This window comes from Thunnus thynnus, chromosome 22 (assembly GCF_963924715.1).
Source record: "Thunnus thynnus chromosome 22, fThuThy2.1, whole genome shotgun sequence".
Taxonomy (NCBI): Eukaryota; Metazoa; Chordata; class Actinopteri; order Scombriformes; family Scombridae; genus Thunnus; species Thunnus thynnus.
The window spans coordinates 3,757,346-3,766,425 of NC_089538.1; positions in this window are offsets into that span (position 1 = coordinate 3,757,346).

Sequence of the window (9,080 nt, forward strand, 5' to 3'; positions counted from 1 at the left end):
TCAGGCCAGGAGTCTTATCAAACATGTAAAGTTTGGTGCAGACTGGAGCATTTACAATTAAGTTATAGCAACTTCCTCTGTCATGGCGAAGCATCAAATCTCAACGGTGCGAGGATGAGAATTTTCTGCTGGGTGAGACATGTCTGTCTTGCTCACACCTGTGTCATAAAAATCATGCAAGCTTTGTGCCCATTCACTTGAATTTCAATTAGTAAATTGAAAACCCTTGATGAGTTTGTGTGTAAAACAAATTAATTTCCTAATTTTCATCAAGTCTATTTTTAGGAATATAAAGACTTTTAACTTGGGATGCACGACATAAGATTTTTGCTGATATCCGATATGCTGATATTTCCAACTCATTGTGGCCAATTGCCGATGCCGATATATGCACATATTTTAACCAGCTGGCTGAGGAGGCTATTATGCATGCAAGCATAGATTATACTATGGTCAAGAAAGACAGTATATGAAGGAAGAACTTAGGAAGACTGGAGTTCAGTAGCTCAGCATTAAAGTTCTTTCCTAATATAGGCTATAGTCTTTCTTGATCATTAGTACAATATATGATTGTATGTGTAATAGTCTCCTCAGCCAAGTGGAAAATACATGTGCATATCAACATCGGCAACTGGCAAAAACGACAGTCAAAAAGTGATCATGTGAAATAATTGTGATCCAATATTGAACAAGATAATTGTGATTATGATTTTTGCCATAATTTAGCACCCCTAAAAACACAAATTGTGATTTACATACACACACACACAGAGTTTAAATATGTATGTGATAAATTGTGAATATGTATGTAATGAATTGTTTTCTTTAAGAAACTGTTACTTGAACATTTTTCAGTGTGCTCCTAAAGTTGTATGTATGCTCCTAAATTCTTTCATTTAGGAGCACATGTACTACTTGAAAAGGAGTAAGGATTGAACACTGCTGTCAGATGTGTAGAAACACTAAGTAAGTGGAGTGTGGCACAGTCCAAGGGCTTCTGTCACAGGCAGTAGATGTTTACTTTACCCATCCCCCCCCTCCCATTCTCTCTCTCCCTCTCAGTTGGAAGGAATGATCTTCTTGTGAAATATCCTCATAAATCCCATGACTTGGGCCAAATCCTACATAACACACACACACACACACATTTTTTTGTAGGAATTTTCGTTGCAAATCCATTGATACAGGTTTGAAAGTGGTCGGACTTATAGTTTAGACGTAAGACGACTCAGTTTGGCACAAAGTCCATGCCCAGAGATTGCCTCCCCATTGATTTACATTGTAAGGTGTAATGTCGCACTCCAACTTTCAGGGCTTACTAAATCTAAACCGTTCGAGTTATTACAAAGTTTTTAATAACTTTTGCTCAACACAGTGTGATAAGTCATGTATTAAAGTTTGAAGCCGATACCATTAACGCCCTAGGAGGAGATAGCGTTTATTCAAGGTCCAAAATTGGCACAAAATCTTACTTTGAAATTGAGATTGCAGACTTCCTGTTGGATTTAGGTCAGGGGTGTCAGCATATGATTTGTAGGGCTTGATGAGATGAATAATTGAGTTTTGGTTCGATCTCTCTACGACATTCCTATGGGCCGTGGCGGCCGTTTTAGATACATAGGTGGCGCTCTCGAGCACATTTTGGCACTTCGGGGGTTAATTTTTACATTTTATGAAATTTTTCACCAGACCTGATGTGCTAGCCAAATGCGGGGTCAAATTTAGAGTTAAAGTGGCGTAACAAGAAAGAAAGAAACACACGAAAAACAATAGGGTCTTCGCCCTTTGGGCTCAGGCCCTAATAATTTGGGTCTACGAGAGTCAAAAAAGATAACATTAGTCTTTAGGTCAGAACACTGAGCTGTACTATGCTGTCTTTTACTGTCCTGGTGCTTCATTACTCCCACAGCAGTTTACTTTCAATTGCAAACAACTCCCTGCATGCCACCATTAGCTGTCTAATTTTTTCTGTGCGTGTGTGTGTGTGTGTGTGTGTGTGTGTGTGTGTGTAGTCACCAGCAATGTTGTGACAGAACCAGGAGTCTTCTCCATTCTCCAGCTGTGACACCAGTGACACTGAGTCCTGCTCCCTGCTGGTCAACAGTGCCTCACTGCTCCGCAGGCAGCAGGGCGGCCAGAAGGCCTCACCAGTCCAGGGACACGTCCTCAGGAAGACAAAGGTCAGAGCTCACAATGCAGACTGAGACTAGAGTGATGTATAATGGTTTGCAGTATTCTGGGACAGTTTTGGCAGTCCTGTTTCAACATGAGTCCCCTCATGCACAAAGTTCATAAAGACATTTTCCCACTTTTGAGTGGAATTAACACATCGTCTTATCACCCAACATCAGTGTTGGATCTCACTAATGCTCTTGTGGCTGAATGGGATCAAATCCCTGCAGCCAGGTTCCAACATCTTATGGAAAGGAAAACTATTTATTTTACATCCTGGATTTTATTTTTGTAGCTCTGACTCATGGTTCTGTCAGTTATGATGACATCATAATCACCGAAATAACATGTACATTTTTACTATATTTTTTATGACCAGTGTAGGACCTGTAGTACTGGAAACTGTGTTAAGTCACAATAACTAGTATATGAATCAGCAAATAGGGAAAGAAGAACATCACACTTGTGACAGCAATGCCACACCAAGCTGTGTGTCAGGGTGGAGAGAGGAGGAGAGGAGGAGCAGTGTGTCAAACACAACACACTAGAAGTGAAGCTATTCTATCTTTTTCACTTTTGGATAAAAATAAGTTTGTGTTTGTGGTTTGAACATTTAATCCACTACAAACTCCCCTTTAAATCATTGAAATCCTGCAGCACATGTTCATCAAGCCAAGTTTTATTTAGACTTTTTTATTTATTCTGACAGGTTTGAGGCTGGAGTAGGCAAGTGCCGAAAATGTTTGTAAAACTTATCTTTTTTGCTCATTTTCTAAAACTATTTTCTTCTATTATTTTCTGTGTTGCACAACATTATGTGCATATTTGATTGAATTTCAGCTGTTTGTCCTCCACAATGTTGTTAATGGTTTTTAACTCACATTTATTATTTTAATTGTGTTTACTTTTGTCTAATGTTTTATCTTGTAAACTATCCGCATAGTGTTTTTGGCTGCAACTTCCGTGATAGCTCAGCTCCTGGAATTAAATGTACAATGCAAATAATGTTTTGTTTGCTTGCTTGATAATATCAAAGCCAAATCCATGTAAATGTGGAGCATGCAAACTAAGTGTGTGTCTATGAACACACGCTTGACCAGGTCTATGAAGTTCCTCCTGTAGTACCTCTGAGCATTGGACCAGTCTATTCTTTCATATAAACAAAGTCAGGATCCAGCTGTGTTCCTGCAGGTAGATTTGGGGGAAAAGGATAATTAAAGAGTTCACATACTGAATTTCAAAATAATATGTTAAAGATCATAATATGCCTTCCTATATCCTTACCTATGTAACAGATTAATGGAAATTTTGCAAGGCATGTATCATCATATCATCCTCCACTATTTCCAATGTTTGTGCAGAACTGATTAGCAATGTTAAAGTCAGGTTCATTGTCAGTATGTGTGACCCAGTTCCTATATTCAGCCCCACTCACTCTGCATCCATGGATGATCTGCAGACCTAAATAGAAACCTAGAAAATACTAAACATGACAACAGCATCAGTGATGATGTGTTGGAGACATTTTCATAAAGTCAGCTGTCACTGTTCCATTTGCATAAATAAAACAATGGAGTTTTTAATAACAGCAGAGAAACTGGTTTTGTATTTCCCTACATTTACCTGAGCAGAAAACAAAACAGCGTATAGTTTACTGTTAGTGGTTAACATCAGCACATAGAGAACACAGAGCAGCATCATGATGGAAAGGATCTTGCTGGTTGTCCTGTATCTCTCAAGTCAGTGAAATCTATTATTGCATAATGATGTACATAAAATAGAACATAAGTAACATCAAAATGAATAAAAATAGTTTGAGCATCTTACAGGTTAAAAGATGTTAATAGACAATTCGGACCATTAAAACCATTAACAAATCAAACATTTGTTCCCGTCACAGGCTGGAACTTCTCCACGTGCCGTCTTTATCAGTACCACCTTGTTGCTGAACTTTGAAAATATGAATCTGCTCATCTTTAATTCATAATGCATGTTGATTCTCTCTCTGCTACTATATACAGTACACTATTATGACAGGATGGGGTGCTTGGCCATAACCCTGAATACATCCTATAGGTTGTCATGGAAGACTTTTATCTTTTATTCATCATCATTACTGTATGAAATTGAATTTTCTTCTAAATAAAACAAATATATGAGCAGAAGTTTTGGTCTCAGTTTTCAGTATGTGAACCAACCTGACAAAAGCAACAGACGCATAGTTATGGGAGGGATTTATTCCGGGATGCAGGATTCGTGTGTTTTGTTTTTTTATAAACAGAAAACCCAACTGTAAAGGAGAAAATCATGTGGTTGGCAGCATCTATAAAAGTTCTTAACTGGAATGTCATAAATACCAAATTTCTTTTTGATAAAGGGGGGCATTGATACAATGACGATACATCACTAGAAAACTAAAACAAGCTGCATTATTAGTGGAATCAAAAAAAGAAAGTGTTTGTCACTCTAATTGTCAGTATCATATCAGTATCATAGCATTGTACACTCAAAACACTGGAAAACGATACATGTGAAGCAGGAAATAGTGCTGAGGTGACTGATCCTGCTGTCAGAATTTTTCATTTATTCAAGATAAAAAGGTAGTCAACAAGATTATGATTACATTTACATACAGCAAAACAACCCTTTAAGGAGAAAATGTAACAAACAAGCAGGTCTAGAAATGTTTGAATAGGGACCAATTTACAACTTTACATGTGAAAAATAATAACTTTCATTTAAATATGCACATAGCCAGAAGCAGGCAAAACAAGCCTTAACATATTTTTCAAGCCTGACCTTAAAGAAAACTTTCACGTTGATTCCTATGGTTCTAATGTGGGTAGTACCTATACCTAGGTAGGTAGTACCTCCGAATGACATTAAGCTTTCCTCTGTCTTCCCTGTATTAAAATATCACTCTTCACCCAGCTGCAATAGACTTTGGAGATCTGCCTTGGACTACAAACTACATGTGAGTCATGTATCAGACAGACGTTCAAAGATTTGCTCATATCCTTTTAATTAAGAGCCAGGAAGTGAATTGGTGGTTAGTAGTGACTTCACTAACTTTTAAAACTTAGAAGAAGAAGCTTTATTTGGAGCCAGAGTTTACCTGTAATTTACTTTCACTGGCACAAATGTCACCATGATGCAGTTGACTGTGTTGCTAGTTCAACATTTACCCTTGTTAACCATTTATATCACCCTTGCCTAGCAAGCATTCATGTTTTTGGGAAAAGGTTTTAAATTTTATTTGTTGAGATCTTAGAAGGTATTAAATTTAAAGATAAATCCATAAATGAATGTGCTTTCTGCACAGTGCATCAGATCAGTGAACTCTGTCAGAAATAGAAAAGAGAAGCTGGTGTTGAATTTGACTGGATTTGCATAACAACAGTTAATACAGAGGTAGACTTTCCTTTTAGTCGTAAACATCAGCACATACAGTACTCAGAGCAGCATCATGATGGAAAGGATCTTGCTGGGTGTCTTTTATCTCTCAGGTCAGTGAATTAGTTGATCAACCCTCACAGTGCTTATTATTGTATTATATTGAGATGTTAATAAGTCATACGTGTTTTCCTCACAGGCTGGTCCATCTTCTCCACATGTCGTCTCCATCAGTACCACTTTGTTACTGAACCCATGAATTGGACTGAAGCTCAGACCTACTGCAGAGAGACATACACAGACCTGGTCACCATTGAAAACACTGAAGACATGAACCAACTCATCAAAACAGTCTCATCTGCTGGTTACAACAGTCAGGTCTGGATTGGCCTGTACAGTAACATTGATTGGAAGTGGTCAGATGGGTACAGAGGGAGTGGAGCTGAATATAGGGACTGGGACAAACATCAACCAGACTGTATCAGAGGTCAAGAGTTTTGCGTGAACACTGGAAAAGTTGGAGGATGGTCGGATGATTTTTGCAATTTAAAATTTCCATTCATCTGTTATAATGGTAAGTAACAGCAAAGCGTATTTTCTTCCTTTAACCTGCATTAACAGATTTTTTGGCCAATTGGGAGCAGTGGAAAGATGTGATGAACACAACATTGTTGTTGCTTATTTACACATCCAGAAGTTGTGGAGCAACATTATCAAGTCCAATATTCACTCTCTGTCAGTTCTGTTTTTGCTCTCTACCAACTCCTGAGGGAAATATCTGGCTCTTTAGCTGCTAAATGTTCCACTATGTTCACTTTCTAGTAACTAACTGTGTGTGTTTGCAGCTTGATGCTGAGCAGGTAGTGTACAGTGAGTTTTTAGAACCAGCTGTGGCAGAAAACAACACTGTGAGAGCACTGAGAGTGAACCAAAACAGTAAAGAGCAGAAGCTCAGTATAAAGCTTTGTAAAGCTGAGCTGCAGTCTGGTGATAATTCTCTGTAGGTTCATCACTACAAGCAACATGTCTGACATTACATGTTATCATTTGATACATTGTTAACATAAAAAATATTGATTACAGCTGCTTTAAAATGTTATTTAAAAACTCAGTATATCAACAATTCCACTTTCCCCCAAAACTAACTGCAGGAACACAGCTGGATCCTGAATTTGTTTATATGAGTGAAAGAATGAACTGGTCCAATGCTCAGAGGTACTGCAGGAAGAACTTCATAGACCTGGCCACTGTGAGGAACAACACTGAGGACCAGCAGATCCACAACTTGATGCCAAGTGAAACCTTGACATGGATCGGTTTGTTCAGACATCCTGACATTTACTGGTCTGATGGGAGTGGCTCCTCATTTAGATACTGGGGTGATTTTCGAAACCCACTTGGCTCTCTCAGTGTGATTTGTGGTGTTGCAGCTGTGCAGAGTTCAGGAAAATGGAAGCTTATGTCCTGTGAAAGGAAATTACCATTTGTCTGCCACAGCATCCCTCCATCTGGTAAGTGGTTTACTGTCCTTCAGCGCAAGAGAACAAATGCACCACATTTGAATAATTGATGTTGAAGTGTACTCAGACAAATACATGAAGTCAGTGCTTCTTTACATTTAAAACATGTTTTCTTTCTCTTATCATTCTGTGTCTCACTACCAGTAAAGAGGCGGGTAGTTAAGCTGAGGATGAAGGTGCAGGACTCCTCTGTGGATCTCAATGACCCTGCTGTGAAAGCAAACATCCTGAAAAAGGCAAGTCTCCAAAATCCACCCTAAAAGTGTTACAAACAGTTTAAAGGTGACATATGTGGGAGCAAGTGTGCAGGTGTAGAAAGAGATTTATGCACCCACAGAAACCTCAGTAGTGCAGAACAGAAAGCAGCCATGACCTTTGATACAAAAGAGGTCATTATTAATTAATTAAACTATTGATTATTTTGTGATCTTGTTAAAGATACTTTGATATAAAGATACTTTAATATGTACAACGTTTCAGTCAATGACCTTCAGGTACATACTGTCAAATGGAAATAAACATCTTTATATACAAAAGGCAAGGTTCACATTGACCAATTATCACAAGCATTTCATTAGTAGGCTACACCTTGTGGCTCAGAGTGAACTCCTCCCACAATCCACAGGGCATCACTCAACCCAAATCAGATACAAATCTGGATGATATATCTAGAAAATATTAAAAATGTAATTGGAAATATTAAAATCACATTTATCAGCTCAATAGTAATCTGAGTCGCTCAATGATATTATCAATAAACACCAACAAACGTAAAGAAATATTGAAAATATAGAAAAAAGTGAGTAAGTGAGGTAGACTAAATTACATAAATTTGTCATCACGTCAAAGTCACGAGGATCAACTCATCCATATTAGGTCAGACAGGAGTTTAAGGAAAATGCCTGAGAGTGGAGAGAATAAGAACAAAGGGCAACATCAACGAAAAGCCATCATATAGGTCTACATTATAACATCACATTAAGTCCCCCTAGGGGTGAGAGTTTGTAATGTGTGTATCCAGTAGGCTTCATGTTTTTTAAGCAGAAGATCATGGTTACTCCCTCTCTTGGGCAGGCACACTTCTACTATACCAGTGAAATGAAATGTGGAAATATTCTGGTTAAAATCATTAAATTGAACTGCAACAAGACAATCCCAATCATTTCAACGGATTGAGATTTTATGTTCACTGATCATCTGCTTAAGTTGTCCAGATGTTTTGCCTACATACACAAGTCCACAGGGACAACGTATCAAGTATATCACATGGGTAGATGCACAAGTGATCATACTTTTGAGAAAGAACTTTTTACCTGTGTGTGGATGACTAAAAAAAGTAGTTTTATAATATTATTACACTGCGATCACTAGATGTTTTCAAGATGGTTTTCATTTGTGTTTCCAGCTCCAGGACAGACTGAAGGAGAAAGGAGTGAGTGGAGTCACCCTGAAGTGGAGAGAACAGCCTGATGGGAAAGTTTTCCACAAGGAGGGAAAAAGAACTCAGAAGAAAGAGAGAAAGAAAACTGAGCTCTGAAATTTAAATCCATCTGAAAGCCGTGGTTGATGTTGATTTTTTTTATCTAATACTTATAAAACACTAGTAGTTATCAGAATAGAGGATTTAACCATTACTCGCTATTTAGATGTGGCTTTGGCTTCAATTGTTTTAGTATAAAAATGGTAATTTCATCACTATTACTCTGTGAAGTGTTTTAATGAAAGTGGATAAAATTCCTGCAGAAAAAAACATCTATAAAAGAAACATTTTGGTCCTGAACCCTTCAGCAAAAGGCAACAGAAGCACTAACCAGTGTTTACCAGTACTGAGAAAAATGCATCAACAATATTCATATAGGAAGTCATCACTGTGTAATTGTACATTTTGAATAAGTCATCACTGGATGAAGACACACAGTATTTTAAATGACAGGTTACCTGTGTGGAAATAAAAGTGCAACACTGCCCTCTTGTGTTTACATGAGTTTATTGCCT